The sequence below is a fragment of the Ischnura elegans genome, chromosome 1, assembly GCF_921293095.1.
Source record: "Ischnura elegans chromosome 1, ioIscEleg1.1, whole genome shotgun sequence".
NCBI classification, from domain to species: domain Eukaryota; kingdom Metazoa; phylum Arthropoda; class Insecta; order Odonata; family Coenagrionidae; genus Ischnura; species Ischnura elegans.
This window is the reverse complement of record NC_060246.1, coordinates 111255902-111279138: the sequence shown is the minus strand read 5'-3', so window position 1 is coordinate 111279138 and position 23237 is coordinate 111255902. Positions and strand designations below refer to the sequence as shown.

The following is a 23237-nucleotide window of genomic DNA, read 5'->3' as shown; positions in this document are numbered from 1 at the left end:
CTTCCTTATTATTCCATGACTATACGCACCAAATTTTCGCGAAATACAATTTTAAGTAGAGTTTCCTTCTGCAATATGCGTACCCTTGATCGTAATAAATTGAATTTTCGTGAATAATAATTTATGGAAAAGTTTACTTCTACAATATGCGCACCCTTGATCGTAATAAATTGCACAAACTATGCCTACAGAGTGTAAATAAAATTTCCATGTAGTCCATTACACAACTACGTTATCACAAATCGTTTAACTGGACTCTCAACTTTCGCTATTCGTGGATATTCGGTGCTTCTAGCTATGACTCATTTGATGGAAATAAATCAGCACCTAATGATGTTATTATTTTACATTAATAACCTTATATGTTTATTTAAAAAATAATATCGCAGTAAATATTCCTCTTGCGCTACATGCATATTCCGTCATGTTACTTATGCTAAAGAGGTTGCAATACGTTATCGGATCATAGGTAAATTGCAAATTAAATGTGCCGTTCTCTCATGACTTGGATTTTTTGCTCTAATTAGAATGTATGACTAGATTAAAAAATATAATTATTTACGCCAGAGAACGCGACTAATTCTTCCGATTTTACTTTCACTTGTACATTTATTTATTTTTACAGCTTTCTGTATACATTCTCTTCGCATTGGATTTCTTCCTAATGCGTAGGAAATGCGTTTGGAAAGTGAAGAATTTGATAAAATAGCTTAGAGTGTGCGGAGTTCGTTATTCGATTGTTGCATAAGTACGTTGTTATAAATTGTCCAGATAAAAATATCCCAAAAACGAAAATAATATATACTTTTGCTTATTTTATTTATTTAAAACTGCCCCGTAAAAAGTACATAATGGCCTTCACAACGGGAACTCCGTCGTTAAATATATGCAATAGTAACACTCACGCCCTGCATACGGGCACAGAAAGGTGCCACCTACCCAAGCGAGAACCTCGAACCCGCGACATTCTGTCTGTCACCGTTACCCCACCATTAGGCCTTTAAAATAATACGCACATTATGGCAATGTTGTACTCAAAGTTGAAGAAAATAGTGTTTAAATAACAGCGGTACATTATTATGACGGGGTGAGAAAGACCTTGGACCCTAGTTTCATGTAGAAAAGCGATCCACAGCAGAGCAGAAGTTGGATAAGCGCGATCGACACAGACACTTGACACTCATGCTGCGTTTCCACGACGTAATATTTGTGAAGGCATATAGAGAGAAACCTAAAAACATGGCGTTTCTCCTTAATCATTGCAGGTCGAGGACATGTGTTTGCCGGAGAAACATTTGACAATCACCAACAACTGTCCCGTCGTCGCGTCACTCCATCGCTTCCATTCAAGCTACTCCCGGCGCGCTATGCAAACGTTGTTTGTACCACGGAAGGGCTCTCCACACAGTGTCGCAGCAGCAGTTCGCGTGATAGAGCGAGATGACTACCCGATGACAATGGTCGGTGGGCCCACGCAAAAGCGTGTCGCCCACACGGGCCGAGAGCGGTGGGTCCCCTCGAGGGCGATGCCCTGCCCCGGCCCGCCCACGGATCAAAGCGGGAGCGGCCCGTATGACGGGCGCCCGAGCAGGTGACAGCGGCCGAGCTATTTCGTAATATCTTCAAGACAACGACCTGACTACCAATTCACGTAAACCGTCTTCCGCCAGGATCCACGGTCCTTTTTCAATATCAGCCAGTGCGGTGAGAGTACATCTACAATTTGAGTAAATTAGAGATGTCGGAAGGAATAATTCACATTCTGCTACTGTTGCTACGAGAATGAACTCCCTCGGCTCTTGCTAAGAAAATAGGGTGGTTTCCTATTATTTTTTTATTGCCTAAATCGAAAGATTACTCCTGGAGGTATTACTCCTGGAGTACGCATTTCACGCTTTTAGATATTTAAATGACGATATCTATTTTTCGCGATTAATTGAAAAGTGAAAAATTTCAAGCGCGCGACAACACGACGGCTAAGTATGAATGCTGGGAAAAGCTCGTGTGATGCCATTCTGGTTCCCGCTGCTGCCGTGTGTGGTGACCTTGGGGCGAGGATATTGTGAGCCGCTGCGATGCTGGCTGCTAGCAGGTAGCAGAGCACCCTACCAGCAGGTAGCGCTTGGCTAAAATAAGGATTATTACTACCCTATCAAACGAAGGAAACTTTCCTAACTCAGGTAATTTTAATGGGTGATTATTAAGAGATGTTTCCCTGAAGTCCGTGCCTCATGCATACGTTGGTAATCTCAGATGATGTAAAACTCCTATCTACTCGTATAGAAACTAAGTCCCTGTGACGTCACGTGGAGTGGCATCGCATGGACGCCAATCTGGCCCTTTTCAAATGAGGTTAAAATTGACCATTAACATTCGTCTAAACTGGAAATTTGTCTTGAAAAATTAAAAACCAAATAATTTGTATATTATGAATACAATAATGGTGGGTAACGAATCGCAATCTATACCTTTCGTTTTCTTTGATGAAGGAAACTACCCTATTGCGATGAGGGCAATGAGGGGCGGAAGACCAATCATCTGACCGTGACTGCGGCTCGCGATCACTCGGGGCGGCGTTGAGGGGGCGCGCGCCGTCGTATGGCGCAAATTACCTAACATGTCAATCGCCTCCTCCAGATATCTCACCACACCAAATGACGCCGAGTTAGGAAAGGGTCGCTCGCTTGGACACTATCCGTAAGCAAAAAAAAGTTACCCATTTGAGTGATCCCATTACTACAAGTTCCACCTGCCATTTATAAAGTCCTATATTTTCCGGGAAAAAAAAAACTCTTACACATATCCGATCAACAAACTATCTCTCTTTATTTTATCATTCCGACAAGCCCCGCATGAATCTATCAAACTGTCTTCATTTTCATCGAGGCAACGCATCTTACCTACCCTTTAGTATCTACTTTAGCCGGTAGAATACCATAATAATCACATATTGCTATCCTTGGTCCTTTTAAGCCACATGGCTTGTCAGATGTTTTCATGTTGTTCTTATTTAAGAGGGAAGTATATGAGGGGAGGGAGGACCGCCAGAAAATTTCTCAAATACTCCACAGAAACCTATCTTAATCGGTAGAGCGCTTTAATAACACATCGTAATAGGAGGAGGTCTGCACGTTGATGGAAGGCAGCGGGAAATGTAACTAACCTCCTCCCCTATGTCAACTCAGAGGGCGGCTGTCCCCTCGCAGCCAGAGGCGACTCCCGCAGACTTGAGATGTCAGAGGAGGCTGTCGCATTTATTCTCACTTGCGGGTTGAGTGGAGGGGGGGAGGCAAGGCGGGGAAAGCGTGCGGAAGGACCCCTCCACCCCCGCCCCCCCCCCCTACATGCACTAGACTTCGTCGCGAGCGCAGGGATGGATCCCGAAAAGGAAAAAGAACTGGTTCTCTTCACTCGGTCATCACGCGCCAATGCGAATCGCGCCCGCTTATATCAGTCAGCGCGGCCGCAGCGGCGGGACAAATGATATCCCCCGTGCGGTAATCCACCTCCCAGCTCCCCAGCAGAGGCGAATGCATATCCCGGGGTTGATTATCGCAAGTGTGGAAATCTCCACTCTTGAGGCAATCTATTCGATAGCTCACATTTCACTCTCACGCATTCCCAAGCTAAAAGCTGCGTATGCACTGATATTTGGCCCACGCGTTGTTGTCTTAGCAAAAGGCAAACTAGGAGGGGGCGTGAATAGAAGTTACTTTCTCTTTTGTATGACATAACCTATCCCCAATGTTAGCCAAAAATTTAATTATCTTCCTAATTGCTACAGATAACCTCATTTAAGAGTTCCTTAAGTGCAATAACGTTAAAGTTACACCTAATCATATTTTTTAAATAAAATTATTCGAAATTTTACATTTTTCTCAGATTTATGAGATACAAAAGACATGGCAAAATGTCCAGGTATAAATTGATGACTGGATTTTGAATCCAGTCATCAATTTTTACATGGACAAAAAGCCAAATTTTTAAGCTATAGTCTGTAAGCAAAATCGTCGAAATCAACATTAAAATTCTAGTTACGTGAAAATTTCTCATAAAATTACAATTTCCTAAAGTTAGCGAGCTCTTCAAGTCGTTTAAGATCAGCCAAAAAACTGCTATCACAAGAAAGAAACGGTTATGATGCACACCTAAAAAAGCATATTTTAGCATTAAATAAATTTCCTCTACTGGCTTTTAAATGCCTTTTACACTCTCTTATAGCCACAATTTTCCCCTTTGTACCCTATTAATACGAACCTGATATCTGTCATCCAAAACTCTAATTTGTTCTTATCTGGTTTGAGGTCTTAAAGTGATCCGCAACCCTCTAATTTTCACCGAAAACCGAAAGTAAAGGCAGCGGACCGGAAACGGCCGCAACATGCCAGGCACGGAATAACTGCAGTGAGTGACGTCGGCTGCCTGGAATGATCGGTGATCGACGAGGGCCCGTCACGCCATCTCGCCACAAATCGCTCCTATGCCCACTCTTCCGGGGCTCTTCTCCCCTCCCTCCATCCAACCCCTCCCCCCCCCCCAACCGACAACCCCCACCCACAACTGCCCCGATTGCATCGCTTTCCATCCAGCTTTCCCGAATCTGTTCGACTCCGAGAGCGCCGTGACAACGAAAGAAAAAAAAGACATCGCGGAAAAAATCCCTTTGAGATGGAGGGAGAGAGCTCTCTCTCTCTCTTTCTTGCGCGCTTCGCTCTTCTTTTTTTTTGCCGCCGCCGCGCTGTCCCCACAAGGATCGCTCGAAAGTTTCGCCCCGCGCGTCGCACTTCCCAGCCGCGCGCCACGGACGATTCGGACGAATTGGAAATTAAAGGAAGCGATGCGCACGACACAAGAGTGAAAAATCCATGTGGAAAAAAATTTTCAATCATTAACTACACTAATTTTCTGCCGGACTCAATTTCGAAGTCTCACAGAAACTATAAATATGTAAAGACAGGTGCTTTCTCGTAAATATAGGCATCATAATTCTTCCTTCCAATGTACCATTAATGACAATAATTATGAAACGTTAAGCAACACTAAACCTTTGACATTAAGTTTATTTATTTCTTTTAAAAATAAGCACAATAGGAACCTTAAAATAAAGATTATTCCTACTCGGAAAGATGAGAAAAAGGAATCATTTCCGTGAACTATGGGAGATATTGGTATAAAATGAGCTTCAAAGAAACTCTCAAAATTGGTAATCTTCTTTTTACCTCTCTTTCAATCTTGCGCGGTTGATGTGCTCGCTCACCTTTCGAAATATCGATGAGCTTTTAATATGCAGAAATAGATGCAGTTGAATCAAAACAGTTAAGATTACACGTTTCAGAGCAGAAAATTTTCCGTTGTAGTGATGAAGAAAATTTGAAAAGTACCGACTGTTTACTAAACGAGTAATCCAGCAAGCCTCTATGAATGTAGCGGTCAAATGACAGAAACGTGTTCAGTAAAAATTATATCGCATGGTTAAATATTCCATTGGTCGACTGATAAAATCTTGTTAGACTGACCTGAAGTATCCATATTTTTCCAGAAAATACATGGTGCCAAAAAGATTGGCCACTCAAGTGAACATAAATATAATGAAATACCCTTTGGTTGACGCAAGATTTGAAGAATTTGTTAGACTTCGGTATTTAAAAGAAGCATAAATATAGATTTAATATTGAACGCACTCAATGTTGATTTGATTCATATTTCCCTAGATAATGGTTGATTCAATGTCATCCCTTTACAGATGAGAAAACGCCTAACTTAGATATAAACGATCGGATAAATCAAGACTAGCTGTAAAGAATATCGCTATCTCATACTGAAGTTATACATAGCATCAGAAAATTTCCATACTAATTACATCTAAGCTCATTTTCATCAAAGATATATGCTCCATATGACTGCTAAATGTTTCAATTACATAAGATTAGCTTTCACTCTGCAGTAAGCGAGCAAAAGAGCAAAAAATTATAAAAGTGACGCTGCATGCCCCATAATTATGGCTTGCGAATTACTGTTCAATGACGGTGATGGGAAGCATGAATAAAGTAGACTGATCCGACACCCATTAGCCCAAATAGGCAAAGGCGCCAAGCAGCACACAAAAAAAATGCAGAAACATTTTCTTGCGTTTCAAATCGCAATCTATTTAAAGAATTAACGCGCGATAAATTCAGCCTCTAGAATTCTAATGGAAAACAATGCATTTACATAATCGTACCTAATAACTCTGAAAATGGAGGGTCTGATAACTTCCTTTTTATACCTAATAAATTTAATATTTTCCTTGCCATTCTTATAGCGAACACCTATTTGTTATTTTTTTGACAATACTTTGTTATTTTTCCAAAGAAAAATTAATCATAAAGGTGATTTCTTTTATAATTTCTATACTAAGAATAGAATTAACCGGTAATGAACTAGTTTTACCGACTTATTGGGATACAACTTCCAAAGGAATCTCAAATCCATAATTATGATCAGCTCAGATTTCTTTGGTCTACTTTCTTCTCCACCGAATCCTTTGAATGAGCGCATTGTGTGGATAACCCGTGGAGTCCCGACGCTTGACACGCGAAGCCAGACTGCAAAAGTATTCCGATACATCACAAGTTTTGACGCCAATTCTTTTTTTCCGCGCCGTCAATGCAGCTATTGTTGCGGCCCCTCGCCCTGGGGCGTCTCATCCCCCGCCCACGCCCCCGCCCCCTGGACATCCCCAGGCGGCGGCGTGCGCATGCGTGGCTCACGGCGACTCACGGAATCTATCGATTCTTAACGTGTTCTCCGTGGAAAGGGAAGGAGGTAATTGGGCCCTCGACCCAAATCTTCCTCCCCGCTCGTCACTCGTAAGATCTCGCGGGCTTTACACGAGAATATCGATGATGAAGTGCTTTTTAGGGCTTCCTCCCTGGGGCTGGAGGTGTTAATGGGCACTGACGTTTTGCAGGCGCAGTCTGTGTGTCATCGTTCCCGGGAAATTACGAGTGCCAATGCAATCTTCTGCCTTTTTCAGAGTGCTCAAACAGCGATATAAAGAAACGGATAAACGTAATGCACATTCGACACGACAAAGCTTTACCTCACCACGTTAACCCCATGGATTCCGCAGGAAATAAAATGAAAATCCAGCTTACCACGAGGGTTTTTGGGTTTCATGTTCCAGGACACAAAGAAAGGAAATATTTCATTGTCTAATGGAGAGCTTTCTCCTACACTGAAATAGTACACAATGAGTACATACACATTTAAGTGAGGCAGCGGGTTTACCAAAAATGAAGAATAAATTCGTACCTTCATGTTTAATAGTAACACACATAACAACACTCATCAGCGTAGGTACTTAGCACGATCTTCAGACTTCGAAAAAACCTAAAATGGCCAAGAAATAAATATTCCCGGGGCGCGTCAGAGTCACAAAGCTGGTGAATTGAAAGCATCACAAAATGTTATATGCAGTGAAAAGAGGGTGTTTCTGAGACCTAGAAACATGCCTACAAAACTCTGAGATCGGTTTTGTAAACGAGTAGGTGACCAAACCATTCAATGATCCAGATATGTAATCCAGAATCTACAATATAGTTACAGAATAGTTCAAAATTTCTCATCGTAGAAGTGTAGAAAACATAATCTAGCCTATTATGGATAATTTACATAACATTTAGCGAATAATAAGGTGGAATGTATTTGGATTAAACACATTTTCATAATTTCTACCTTAATCAATAGTATCACGAAACTTCAGGTGATAATATTCGTCTTCCGTCTCGCGAATGCGATAAGGAATTAAGAAATTGCCTCCCTCCTCACATCTTGAAAGTAAAAATACGCCTCTCAGGATGAGCTATAATTAAGGGCAAAGGCGACCTGGCAATTACCGCGGCTGTCTCGTCCGGCGCATGTCAGTGACTAATGTGTCGGTTGCGAGGAGATGGGAACGGAGAGATTAGAGCGAATCCTATCCCTCCACGAATCCACAATTTTCCCCCGGAGGCACGCGAGGACGTCGCGATTCCAAACCAGTCGCGGCTCTCTGGCCACATTCTGGCATCGCGGAGAGTTATCACTGCGCCAAACTAATCTAGGTGAGTTCCATTCAGCCGCAACTCAATGAATAGAACAGAAGACGTCAACGGAAATCATTGGAGCAGACCCTTGCTTCGGGGCAATAACCTGCATTCTGCTTTTGCAGGCTCAATTATTTGGACAAACGAGTGATATGAGTGTTTCAATGTAGTAACAAGATACGTGCAAATGTTATTTTTTCCCATAAATTACCGAGAAAAATTAGAGAGATATCTCAATATATTTGTGAGTGTAAATACAAGTGCCCATAGCTGAGATTTACTGTTAACATAAAAGTAGAAAGGTACCCGTAACTTACGATTTTACTCCTTTGTGACAGTGAAGAACAAATTAAAAAAGTTTAGATCTGTTTTATTTTAGTTAAACTCAATTTTTGCCGTCAAACTTAAGTGAAATCCTTGCTTGATGTTTCTTATTGATTTCTTTGAAACACTTAAAATGTAATACGGGCACCAAATACACCGCAGGAATTATAAAAGTACCTTTCTGCTTAGAGGAATTTATTATAACTTTTCGGTGCTACCTGAGGGATTTTTTTCTGCAGTGAGTGTTACTTTCCGATCCTTTTTGCGAGACAGTATCCCATTTAAAAACGTCACGCACAACTCTCCGACCGTGACTTAAATAGCACGGCGACGATAAGTGGTAAATTAGGAGGTTTTAGCGTAGGGACGAGCGTAATCCCAGAAGATCTCCCGTTCTAAAGAGGGGACTACGGGGCGGGGAGGGCAGGAAGCCCCCTTCCCCTCCATCCTTCTCGCTCCCCGCAATTAATCAAGCGCCTTACCCTCTCTGGAGGGAGCAAAGGAGCCGGGCGCACAGGTGCAAAAGGGTTTTGAAGCAGGGGCGATCTTAATCGGGCCGCACGCAGGAAGGGGCGAGACGATGCCGCTGCTACCGCGTGCTGAGTGATTCACGCAAAAAAAATGAAGCGCGGCCGGCGGATGGAATAGTCGCGTGGGTAGGCTCCGCGCGGCGCACGCGGATTATTTATAAAACGCCGCTCCCACGGAAATAAAAACAAAAAACGAGCGTGGATGTCACAGGAGAGGGGAATGGAAGATGGCGGCAGTCTTGTCGCGGAGGGGAAGATGTTTTGACCGCTGGAGGGCAAGCCGATGCAGTAACGCACGGCGAGTTTCAGCCGAAAAGCATTAATTGACTGCTGATTTCAGCACCGTGCTAAGTCCCAATTGAGCTAAAACGTTTCATGGACTCAGTAAAATGATATATCCAAGTGATGCATCAACTGATTGTGTGGCCATAAAATATTTACTTCATAGCAATTTTACGCACGCATCAAATTTCAATGTCACATTTGTGGACACTATAGTATTTTCCAGGCTTTGATAAAAGTAATTCGTTCCTCAAAAAAAACTAAATTAAGGTTTCTTGGATGGTTAACTTTGAATGTTACCCCTAATTATTACAAAAGTAGTGGTATAAGTAAACCATCCAAGGAACCTCAAAATGGAATATCGCACAGTTAAGAATGAGCTGGCGAAAAACTGAATAGTTTGATGAATCTCTGTAACTAGTTGCAATGATTAATTTTTGGTTTTTAAAGGGAGACTGTCCAACAGCAAAAACCGGATTTAAATCAAGTCAATATTCTGAACAATAACGATGCAGTTTCTTCCTCACTGTGCTCACAAACGCGTGGACGGAGCAACTTTGAATAGAGTCCGCAATAGAATGTCCATCCTGAAGGTGTTTTCCATGTAGCTTCCGTATTGGGATGACAGCCGAAGAGCTAAGGTCATTCGCGCCATGACGGAAGGATTTAGAAATACTCGGCGTCTCATTGGCCTACTCTAAACGAAGGACGCCGCGAAGATAAGGGTCAAAAGTACCATCTAACGGGCGGAGTGCTGTACTTGGAAGTGTTCACCGCACAGAAAATCCATCAGGGATCATGAAATCTACGAGTACAAAAATCTCCACCACCGCCAAAATGTAAGACCAGATCGCCAGAATGGGAAGCAGGGAGTTTAAGTAAGGAATCAGTCTAGAGCATTCGTCGAAATTCATTTTACATTCACTTACGCCTTCTTTCATTCATTTTGGCACATATACTTTTTAACAATGTTGGGCGCATGCGGGGTAACTTTTACATGCCAGTGATTAGTCGCCCCCTCCCAAGCACGCTAAAAATGGCTCTCATTGCGTTAAGCTGATTTAATATTTAGGCCTGGCCTAACGCGTGAAAACCCTGAGTGATGGAATTTTTTAGGGATTATGCATTGTCTAATTATGTGCTCAGTAGGAGAGTGGATCTGATTACAGCACTCATGCAGTTGATTGCTCCTCTCATCATCGGCTGGGAGGATTACCCCTCGAGGTCTTCCGTCGAGATCAGGCTAATGCCGACGTCGGGCCTCTCTGCTCGTATTAGCTTCTCCGAATGAGACCTCAAGGATACGCGCTCATCGCGCAAGAATAACTCATTACGAATATCACCTGGACGTTCATAACCAATGCATAAATAAACGCGATAGCATAAGGCTAAATTATGCCGGAACCCATTCTAATAATTACAAGGATTTGAAATTTTTCCCACCAATTTTTAATCCACCCCAATGTTTGAAATCCATTAGCACTCATATATGGCTTAAAGAGAACGGTAGACTTAGAACATTAAGCCTTTTTCTGCTAAGCTTACTGATATTTAACCCGGTAACGCCTGAATTAAGCATTTCATCCCAACTTTTTCGGAATATTCATTTTTAAAATCTGATTGATTAGATGCAAATTTAATACTTTTAACAGTAATAGTCTTGAAGATACAGCCTGGTACACTGTGGTACCTCTAGGCTCTTATGGGGTCAAAAATCGAAATAAAATAGGTGTTAGTAATTTCACATTTTAATCCCAGAAACGTTTAAAAAATTCTATTTTGCACAACAAATTATCAAAATTACTCAAAAATGTCAATACTTGCTTTAAAAAGCAAATTTTTCTGAAAAACGTAATTATAAATATGCTAATTAGTTAAAAACTCTCAAAATCACGAACAAATTATAATTAATAACAAAAAAATTCGTTTAGTATTGCACTACCAGCTGATGCCATATGGTACGGCTAAGCGTAAACGGGTTAACGAAAAAAGGTGTATTTCACGCTACAATCTCGGCCAAGATACACACTTATGGTAAAAATTATGTTTACCTGGAGAAAATGTTAAAAAAAATGACATCAAGATAAATTTTATTGAAAATTTGGACTTGAATGGATCGCAAAAATTTGAGAAATAAAATTTTAAGGATGCTAACAACATATGATTAAAAATTTGATAAAAAAATGAATTTTATTTTTATCTCTTTCTCGCGTCATAAACATCATTCTTCGGAGGTGTAATATTTCTCGGGAGGTGGAATAAAAACACCCACGAATGTTTCTGGCCCTGCGCTCCACGAGTTTAATTTTTCCACCAACATTGCCGTGTCTCCGCTGCCTTTGATAAATGTCTTTTCACATCTGAATAGTCCCTTACCTGCACTTCTCTTATCCTCCATTTCATCTCCAACCGTTACATAATGACGAAGAAATCTGAGCAGCGCCCTAAAAAGCGACTGGTAAGTGTACCCCTTTCCAGTGAATTTACCAAATCACTCTTTATTAAAAATAGTCAGGAGGCAAGGGAGCTATTAACTTAAATGTCTCTACAAATATCTACCAAAACAAATTTTTAAAAAATATTTCTAAAACGCAACAGAAATACGTAGTATTGTAGCAAAACATTCGATTTTATTGTCTTCGTAAGTAGCGGAAAATTTTCAAAACTTTTAACTTCCTTCCGTTGATTAGCAATCATTCAAGAGAGCTCAAAGTTATTAAAAGGTATAAAAAAGAGTTATTGATAACAAAATGACTTTTACCTAAAATATCATAAAATCTGCTGAGGTTTTAAAACCTGAAATGCGTGGTTCTTCGTCAAAACTTCGTCGCGGGTGGTCTTCATATTGATTAAAGAAACTCATTTGAACGTTGGGTCCACCCAAACATTGAAGCGGAGAAATAGCCCAGCAGCTTTTTCATCATCTTAAGAATTGTGAGTCAACGAAGAGTGCACTGTGTGGTTTAAAATCCACGTGATTAACTGACTCTGTTTTATAATTTGAAAGTTCTATTTTCAGACGCATGTAAATTTGGTTCGAGGTTTGAGGTGTACCGAAGTACAGGAGGAGAAAGGGAACTGCGGAGAGCCTTACGCCAGGATAGGACCTATAGGTGAACACGAACAGTCCATGTCATAAGGTAGTAACGCGAGAAACATAATGTAGGGAAAAATAAAAGGAAAAGTCGCAAAAGGAAGGCATAGAGATGAAAGGGCTGGGACTGATGGAGAAGGACACAAGAAAAGGTGAAAAGAGGGGTGCAATGCACCAAATTTACCTAATGGCACTAAAAAAATAATATTTGGTTCCAAGTCTTCGCGCCGTATAATTTTTGGCTAGGATACAACAGCATTGCGCTCTTTCCCCCTATGCACCCCCATGGACTCTGAAAGCCGCAAAGCCTCGAGATGATCTCCAAGTGGGTCTCTCTTTAAATTGGTCAACTTCCAGGAGACGATATGCTTGGAATCATTTGAGGTAGCAGCGTCGAAAGAGGGAGAGAGGTATGGGAAGAGAGGAGGGGTTGGAGACACTGGAAGGGCTTGAACGAAAAATCCCAACACTAGGGCTAGCATACAAAAAATAATGAAAATATTTTATGATTAAAATAAAAAATACCACAGCTGCCCGTGTGTAGATTCTTTTAGAAATAGTTTCTCACTTTATAAATTAATTCAGAATTGAGGTTTTTGGATTTAAAATTAAAATTTTAAAATAGGAAGGTGAATTTTCGTTGGCAGACGAATGTTACTTAAATATTGAAGTGCTTAGGGATAGGAGCCTATTTTGCGTTTGCTCACTTGTTTGCATAGATATAACAGTAAGCACATCTGCGTACTACTCTGCAAGCTGCGTCAATAGTCTTGTGGCGGGGGATGATGGTAAAACAGCCGTTCACCAAAAAAAGAAAATAATGGGTTGGAGATATTTGACTACTGAGTACGATCTAACATTTATCTAAGCCACATATCGTTCGGGGTCGGGTAGGGCGAGGGGGAGAGTCAAAATATATTTCCTATTTTTCGTTTCTGTTGGACCGAGAAACATTGTGAAGTTATTAGATTAGATTCTATCAGTTAATTTCAAAGATAATGTTCTTAACTGAGTCTAAGCACGCAGCCTATGTGTTCCTACGAGGCTACCATTCTAATTAACGTAAGAGCTGAGTAACGCTCTTTTTCGCTCGCACCTGATTTTAACGAAACACACAGCTTTCCTCCCTCTGTATTATATGAAGTTCTCAAAGGTCGTACTGGAACGATACCAAAGGGAGAGAATTTATGACATGAATTATTTCATGCAGGGATGTAAAGAAAAGAATAATCAAATCTTAGTTTGAGGATAAATTTTAACGATGCTGAGTCACGGACAAAGAGGAGAAAGTCAAGAATATGGTCCAGGGTTATTTGGTTTAGGGGGAGGAATCTTAGAGGAGATATGGAGCAACAAAAGAGGAGATTATATTTATATCAACACAGTGAGTGAGGATATTAAGTTGGCGGATGAGGTCAAGAAAATATAAAACATTTGAATTGAGATTTGATTGAGGGTTGAGGACTAATTGATTCAAGATTGATTAATGCTAATATATCAGGTTAACATGAAAGAAAACAGGGTTTATGCATGCGATGAAAGGAGAGTCTATTGTCGAAGAGCTGACGAAAACTATCGAAAAAGAAGTAAATTATGATATCAATACAATGTAATCGCATATTTAGACCTTAATGCGCAGGTAAGATGCAAATAGATCACATATTGACTTTCCTAAACAAAGTATTCGCCTATTTCCCCTTCAGGAGAGGAGAAGTATGATAACCGCTGTAAGTATGTTTCCCTGCAGTAAAACTCTCCTTCAGCAGAGAGCATTATCCGAGCGCTCTCCACCTTCCCGTTTGCGATGCGTCGTTCGCTGGATCCGTCTGAGAAGTTCCTCAAGGACCCCCTCATCCTACCTCTCCTTTCACTCCACTTCCCATAGCGCTCTGCATTTGGAGGGCTGAGGACATCCGCCCGGGGCGCCCTCGTGATGCTGCAACGGAACGGGAAACGAAGGGAATCCTTCTGTTCGCGATGCTATCGACTCACAGCATACGTAAGCGTCGCATTCAACGGAGAAGGGAGTTTTATCTGCATAGGCATGCATGTTCAGACCCCTGATTTGAACTCAGGTCCTCAGTGTAGAAAGCCAACGCCCTCATTGTTCCACCAGAATAATTAACTCTAATGCGTATTTCCTTCTAGTGCCATTTAGAGGTATAAGTCATTTATCTCTCATTAAATTCTCTCTTCATTTGATACATTTTTCTTGAGAGCCTAATTTTTACTGAAGATCTATTCTCAATAGATCAATTCTCAATAGACGTTCGCAATAATACATATTTAGAGTGGGAACATGCGACGATTAACGAGTTGGACTAACTTTGCGAGAGGCTAATTCGAAACCCATCGGCGAGATGCCAATTTGATGTGCAACTCAAAAAATTTATCTACGTCTACATACTTCGTCGTAAGCCGTTTCAATGAGCATGTAACAGGGGGTGAGAGAACACTAGCCGTTAATATTTTTGAAAAATACATAAAAAATAAGAGAGGAAAAAATAAAAGAAGATGCGCGCACTGATCCTACCAGGCACTTTTCAAAGCCCTTTGCTGTTCGGAGGAAAAACCAATTCGTATACTTATCGGTCCAGAAAAATATCTCTCTTATTTCATTAGAAGCATTGCGAACGAAATAGTATGAGACAGTGAGCAGTGAGCGCAAATTAGATATATTCTACACCCGGATGCGCCAGGCGACGACGATTCCACGTCGCTAAATGCATTCGGGAGGGTGCAGTCGCGGTGCGGCACATGACAAACGGTCAAGTGGTGGCGCTCTCAAGGGAAAAGAAAGAGCCAAGAAGAAGAGCCGGCTAAAGTGACGCATTGCAGGAAACTCCCAACTGTGTGGGAATCAAACCGTAATAAGCCCAAAAATTACATTAACTATGTAGTGACCTTTTGCATAGTCAAGCGCATAGGTCCATAGAATTTATAAGCACTCCTGTCTTTCCTTTATGGATTTTTCGTTATGAGACGTATCTCTAGGAATCCTAGACGGAGTAGCCTGTGTTTTGATGTTACGGGGACCGGACCTGAAGAAATTTACCCATACCCATATTCTGAATGAGGGAAAACCTACTCAGACGAGAATTGAACCCGTGACCCCAGAATTGGCTGGCGAGGACGTTAACCATCCACCACCAAGGACAACCTTTTTGCCTGTTAATTCCGTTTTATTCGCCACGGATGGATTTCTACGCAAAAAAATTAATTGACTTGACCGATAGCATTTGAACCGGGAACTTCTTAATACAGATCAAACTGTTCCAGGCGATATGATACCTTACAGCTTACACCAACCAGTGAGGGAGAGAGATGCAAGGGAGTTGGAAGATCCAAGTTTGATCCCCGGACATGTTAATTGAATTTTTTCACGGTGAATCCCATCCGTATCGCATGGAAATGAAGCACACGGGTCGAGCGAAAATTTGCATCGAAGAAGAGGGGGGAGAGATATTTATTATTCCAGCAAGAACACTTCACCCGCTTTCACGATTTTGCACGCAAATTTTATTGAGACGCAATCTCGGTGAGGTAATGGCGAGTCATTAAAAGGAGATACGGCGGGAGGAAAAAAAATCAGGAAGTGGCCGCGGCCGGTTTAAAAGGTTGAAGAGAGCATTCGCGAGCTCAGCGCAAAGGCGATCTCTGATGAGGGAGCGGTGCAGACGATTGGAAAGCGTTCAGGAAAAGGTGAGCACGATAGAGTGAGAATAGAAGCTGCGATCAAATGGACATTCAACAATGCACTCGCTGCTCTTCCGTAGTTATCAGAGGATTAAGAAAACGCAACAGTCTTGCTGGATCAGTCGTATTTTGTCTTCCTTCGCGAGCAAAATATTTGATTAAAACTTATCTAGGCTTCATGCCATGGAAAGGATTCCTTTTGCACCTGAGTTGACTTTGACCTAACTTTGTGAGTTGAAACACGTTGATTTTTTAAAAATAAATTTGCTGAAAAGTGCATAATTTTCACCCAGTAGTCTCGAAATTTTCGGAGCATGCTGAGCTGACCATTTTAAACATTTGCTTTTTATCTCAAACTTAAGTTTAAATTTTGAATATTTTCTCAAAGTTAAAAAGTCAATTTTCAAGAAAACTTAAGTTTAAATTTGGAATATTTTCTCAAAGTTAAAATGTCAATTTTCAAGAAAACTTAAGTTTAAATTTGGAATATTTTCTCAAAGTTAAAATGTCAATTTTCAAGAAAACTTAAGTTTAAATTTGGAATATTTTCTCAAAGTTAATATGTCAATTTTCAAGAAACAGGCAAGCTTAGATAAGGGTCTACCTTGTGCACTTCGAAATTTTCAATAAATTAAGCATAATATCTGATAAGGCTTAGCACGATTTTAAATGAGCAACACACACCACGAGAAAAAAAAACTAAAAACGACCGACCAAACGGGAAAGAAACTTCCGTGCTTGCAACGCTTAGACCCGAAGAGCCAAAAGACAGCGCTATTAGTCATGATCCTAAGTACCAACTATTATCTTATTTAAATTATTCAATTACGTTAATTATGGTTGTTTTTTATAAACTTGATATTTCATTTACTGTCCATTACAGATTTCTCCTTGCAGATTTTCAAAGTAAATATAAATTTTGCCTCAAGGTTCTTTAAAAATTCAGTTCCTGAGGTAAAGCGTACTGAATACACTGCAGCTTCATGAGCGCTATCTTCAGACCTTCAGGTGAGTCTGCAAGGTATTTTTGATTACTTAAAACTCCCTTTATCCTCTACCCGCCTTACCAAAATGCCCATGCGATTTCACTTTGTGCGATAAAAAAGGAGGCTCTCGGTCAAAACTCGAAAGGAGGCAGAATTTTTTTCACACGATGAGGCTGATGAAAAAGTCAGCACAAGAAGATAGTTCGGAAGAGAGTAAGTCCACGCCGATGCTGAGAAGGAACGAAATAATATCGCGAATTTCACAGAATATACTCGGTATAATGATGCATACTCGATATTTAAAATTAGTTTTGCTCTTATTAATGCATGAAATCCAATTTTATTTGTAAGTAACCACTTCGCTACACTCGTATTGGCGAGGACACCGCCAAGCCAAAAAAAAAACGCTCGGGCGCCGCTACCGTCGAATTTTTTATTGTCCGGGCACACGTCTAGTCAAAACTCCAATCGGTTGAAAGCAGCCCGCTGTCAGATCCCCTTGTTATCACCTCCCGCTAAGTGCACGACTCGCCTCATTTCCACACGCGGATCTACATCACACACACACTATCGTCCACAAGAGGATCGAATGAGTTCAAAAGAAGGCTAAAGTGAAGCATGCAGTGCCGTCCTTACCTGATCGGAAAACGGTGGAGAGGGAAGAAGAGGAGATAAGGCGTCGAGTGCTCCTTAAATCCCGTGGCAGGCCAAGTCCCAGACGGTGGACGATCTCCGTTGCGATCGCGTCACACAGCAAGAGTACACTGCAGGGAGTGAGGGTCAAGGGGAGAGGTGTAGGACTGTTGGATGCCGCACCCGCAGCGCGGCGTCGATGCGGAGGTGGCGGTGGCGGGAATCTGAGGAGCGCGCGCTCACGGGTACGGAGAGAGAGTGGCGAAGTGAGCGAGGGGGCGCTCTTATATATATAGATAACCTCACTCCCTCCCCTCCCCTCCACGGAGGGAGAGAGACAGAGTAGGGGAGGGACCCTCCCTCCCTTCCCCTCATGGGATCCGATTCTCATCCAAGCTAACCATAAGAGCCGCCATATCTAATTGAAACTTGTCGTTTTGAAAGTTTAAGGAAGGAATTTTGCCACAAACAATTTTTGGGGTTGCATTCACCCAATTTACCCAGTTTAATTTAAATTTACATACAAGAGGAAACTACTGGGGAGGGTTTATAGCTGTAAACGTTTCGATATAAATACGTCTTATTTTGTCAATTTTTATTTATCTGACGATTTTATCTCGGGCGTGTTTTGCCCCTGAGATCCTAAAAGGTTGAGACTTAAAAAGATGAACGAAGAATGTATAGGAAAATAATGTATCGAAACAATGCGAAAAGATACACGCGAGAAACAATTTCTTGCTTTATTTTTATCCTGATAAAGTTGACCTTTAGTTAAAGCAAAGAAAGATGTAAATTATTGGCGGCAGCCATAAAATCAAGTGTATTCTCTATTGAATTTACAAGCATATTAAGAAAGAATTTTGTCGTTGGGGCATTCTTGGTGTATCATATTATTGTTCAATTAATCTCCCATGAAAAGATTTTCACACGATCAGGCTGATGAAAACCCAGCATCTGTTTCTTCTGCCGCTCTTCAAAACGTTTTTCATTTGATAAGATCCTTTGATAAGATTTGATCTTGTTTAAGGCAAAGATGATACAAATTTTCAGATCCTTCATTTTTCTTATGCTCGTCGCATTTGTGAAAAAAATTACGCTTTAATTTCCACACGTATTTCCTTACCTCTTTCATCAAAGTGGGTTTGAAAACAAATATCAGAGAAGAAGCATCATTTTAGTGGAAACAACCGGAACTCTTCACGCCACTCTTTGCTGACAATATATAATTCATGTAAGGTGTTAAAATATTTTGAGGAGATAGCTGACAAACTTGAAATAAATATGAGGAATTACACAGTTATAGTAATGTCAAAATTACGGTTTTATTCGAAGATTCGTAGCTTACACCTGGAACTATTGACACCCCATCGACTGATCGATGGAACTTGTAAGACTTTTGACCCAAAATGGCAGGTTGCAAAATTTTCAGTTGAATAATGGGGACACTGAGAAATAAAGTCGAGAAAAGGATATAGGCGGTCAAGATTTGGGTTAGTGTAAGGGTATGGAATATGTGGTAGATGGGAAACAAACGAGCAAGTTAGGATTGTTGACAGCTTGCATCGAAAGAATACAATCGAGAGAGAGAGAGATAATAAATGGCAGATCTAATTGCTGATGAGAAATAATAGAGTGAAGAATTATAAAAACCCACGTTCAAGCATAAATAATGGTTAGATGAGATGGAAGATAATACGATTCATGAATAGGAGAAGAAGAGGTAGGATATGAGTAAACTCTTCTCGGGATTCTCACCGGGTTAAATTCTCCATTTTAGCCAACGTTTCAAGTTCCGACTCTCGGATCATCCTCAGGCATCCTGAATGGGGTTTGTTTATTTGTTTAAAAATATGTTTTTAAATTAGTTTATAACAAATAAAACGACATTCAGCAGCCCTGAGGATGAGTTCCGAGTCGGAGCTTCAAACGTTGGCTAAAATTGAGAATTTGATCCGGTGGGAGATGAATTTACCCACATTAATCGCCGGGAATGCATCAAATCTCTTCCACGGCAAGTATAGACATATTGTGGGTAAGTAATATAGACGTAATATTAATGGAGGGAAGTTACAGATATTACCGAATATTATAAACAGTATATCAATGTTTTTAATCACTCCAAAGCCAATTATAGATTTTGTACCCCTTCTAATTACACTCTCGCTAGAAAGAATATAACAATGACGACTATTCTCGAGTACCTACATACCTTACAGAGAGAGATTTTTTTAATGAATGCGGTAGGCGGAAGATGATACGTTTTTCATTTGCTTCATGAAATAAAACTGGGGAAAGCAAGAAACATTGTGTATTATCTATTGATAGATGTGGCCGAGTACATAATTATTTTTTTCAAAATAACGCCAACTCTCGGATGAATTCGCAGAAGTTTTGACTCAAGATTTGCATATGAAAGTAATAAAAGGACAAGATAATACTCAATAGCCAGAAGTAGGTTTTTTAATAGAGTTAAAATACAATGCCTAATTTACGAGGGGTAGACACCGATTACCAGAAATAGAATTCTTAATTTAAAAACTCCCGAAGATGAAATCAGATGGAACCTTTCCTTATGACAAACTATGGGTTGAATTGTCGTAAGAACATACCCAACACATGTAAATTGTAAATTAGGATGCCGGCTGAAATTAGTTCAGTATTTGTCGAAATACTTTATTGCATTCTTAAAAATATTCCATATCCCTATGATATTAATAGAAAAGTAAATTCATGCGCAGGAAGAGGCCCACATTAATTGTGACCCGCACTGGGATCAAAATCATCGCATACTCTTGCTTAGACAATAATATTGGCAAGATTTTGATTGCACAGAGCTGTGTATATATTTTCCCAGGTGGCTCGGCTCCTTGCAGATGAGGCAAACATTTTGTGAAAATTAAACGCTAAAAATGATACGCTCACTCTGAAGGTCATTTTTAGCGTTTAAGCTGTCTACCGTCTAATCCAACGATGTGATCGCTGGGTTTTTCTCTTAAATAGGAAAATCCTCCAAAATCGTTGGCACATTGATGGCTGATGCCGGGTCTCGTTAGTGAGCGGGCCCTTTCCGCTTCTATAGCGTTAAGGTGTTTTTCCCCGTCCCTTCCCTTCCAACCCTTTCCCTATCCCAGAGGCGTCGACGGGCTCCTATCGCGGCGGCGCCTCTTTCCTTGTTCCTTCCCATCCAAACCGCTCCCCGGGAGCGTGGGCGTATAAGTCTCTGACTTGGTTCCCGGCCCCGGTGTGTTGTATCCTTCAGAGGACCCACCTAGGAGCCCTCATCTCTTTGTGTACCGCCTGCCCCAGAGAGCTATCGAGATATTATAGATGCATCAGTGGCGTAACTAGGAATATGCTTTGGGGGGAGGATGAGATGGCCTGGGGTGGCGACTCCCCCCTCTCCCCTTGGGGGGTTCGGGAAAATGTTTTTAAAATGACATGCCAGGAAATACATATGACATCTTTTTGGCACTAAAAAATTAACTTTAAGCAGATGCAGTTACTATAAGACAAAACCAAAGATTGGTTTTGAATATTTTTTTCTTTCTCGGAGGCTTTGGGGGGGATCTATCCCCCACAACCCCCCCCCCCCCATAGTTACGCCACTGACATGCATATAATAGTCATTATATATGCATATTTAAATAAATAAAAGATCATAGCACTTTTCTACAAGAATTTTTAATGCGTACAACGCGTTTCGGCTCACTGAGCCATCATCTGGTACAAAGTCTTGTACCAGCCGAAACGCGTAGTACGCATTAAAAATTCTTGTAGAAAAGTGCTACGATCTTTTATTATTTAAATATGTCTAACTTCCACCTATTGAAGCCTGCATCTGTTGAACTTATTATACATGCATATAATATCACACTAATTTTATTCTTTCACTTTAATTTTCCTTTGGTTTACATACAAAATTTAGCGAAATTTTCTTATATAGAATTACATAACGTAACTTTACACTGATCTTGGCATCCCTCTCCCGAAGATAAATTCTATATACCGGTGTTCATTGCATAACGATCCATTTTTTCCACTATTTCATTTACCTTATCTTCATATGCTACCCACTGTTTTTCAAGAAGTACATAGAGGTGAAAAGGCAACACTACAAGTTAGACGCAATTCACTTCCATAGGTAAGCCAGATTATTCGTTGAGAATAACCGGGGTCCGATCTTCTTCTTCGTCAAAATTAGCTTTCGCAATTGCACATTACATTATGGTACGAAAAAGAGAAAAGAAGAAATCAAGGCTAGTTCCATTTCCAAGGGCACCCACAAAAGATTTAGAAGTCAGCTTTACGGTTACTTTCCTTCGGAAAAAAGGTAATGGAAAGCGAAACGATAAAAAACGTAAACTATGGAAAGCGAGCCGGGTACCAACATCGCCCGAGAAAACTTATTTTTCCGCTTTCCTCCGCAAGATTATAATGGAAGGGATAATTGGCATTACGAAGGTGATCAAGACAGACTGCTTCTCTATAACTAACAAATAATTTAGTGCGTAGGCTTCCGCGGTGATTGAATTGATAATTGTTTTTCGGGTAATTGCCGCGCCGACTCGTTTTGGCGGACGACAGTTTCGGACGCATTTCTTCTCCCGTCTTCGGGTCCAAATGAAGACGGGTGTTGGAACGCGTCCGCAACTGTCGTCCACCAAAATGAGCCAACGCGGCATTAACCCGAAAAACGATTATTAAGAAATAATTTAGCTATAAAATTGGCCAAGGGTCTCCAACTACACAGCGCGGGCCGGATGCAGCCTGCAAAGCCATCCCATCTTGCCCTTGAATATCTTTGCATCTATGAAATAAATTCTTAATCCATCTCGGAAAAATTACTTACCCTTCTAGCAAAATATCTAGCAAGAATTCCACCCAATCCCTCCCTGTAAGAGACTCATTCGTGACAGAGTTGCCATATGTAACAATAACAGCCACGTTGAAAGCGACGGGTTATCAACTCCCTTGGGTCCCTCGACAAAGCTAAATTATGCAATTTCATTTGAAGCTCATTTAATGGAACCAAAAGGCAGAATAAATGAATACTACATCAGCTAAACTCAAGTCCACTTGATTGCTTTTCGATATTGGTGGGACGATTGGAGGAAAGCCAGAAGGAAGAAATATAGCGATTGGCGAAGGGTAATACCGATAAGTCGCATCTATCATCACACTGTAAAATGGAAGAACGGTATTAAGACGGAGATTAAAACCAGTGGAATGTCAGACCAGGAGTGGAGTGGTTGGTTAATATCCAAGGGCGCCAAGGCTGGCAAAGTGGTCTAATGGCCGTTTTACACGGGGCACGGATTTGCGCAGGTTAGAACTGCATTAACTTCTAAAATGGCGTGGAATTTCGCGAATGCATGAACGAAATTAGAACAGGGGCTATTTTGCCATTTCACGTCCACGCATTCTCGCATGCGTTCTAGCAATTCACCGCTTTACACGACGCAATTTTGACTGCGTCTTCGCACACACGTCAGATTGTGCAAGTATGTGCCCCGTGTAAAACGGCCTTAAGGGTCTCAACGGGCTAATCTGTCCTCGAAAAAGTGAGAGGGCTTACCTTTGTGAGTATTTTATCACGAAAAAAAATAAGAAAACAAAATAATTCAAT

General features: G+C 41.0%; 1 protein-coding gene across 1 annotated transcript in view; it reads right to left on the bottom strand.

The window, feature by feature from the left end:
* The window catches only part of LOC124168087, a 48256-nt gene extending 30389 nt beyond the window's left edge, over positions 1-17867 (bottom strand). Inside the window, exon 1 of the mRNA XM_046546202.1 lies at positions 17615-17867. The gene's annotated coding sequence lies outside the window, so the exon portion shown is untranslated. The remainder of the gene's footprint in view (positions 1-17614) is intronic.
* Positions 17868-23237: the final 5370 nt, after the last annotated feature.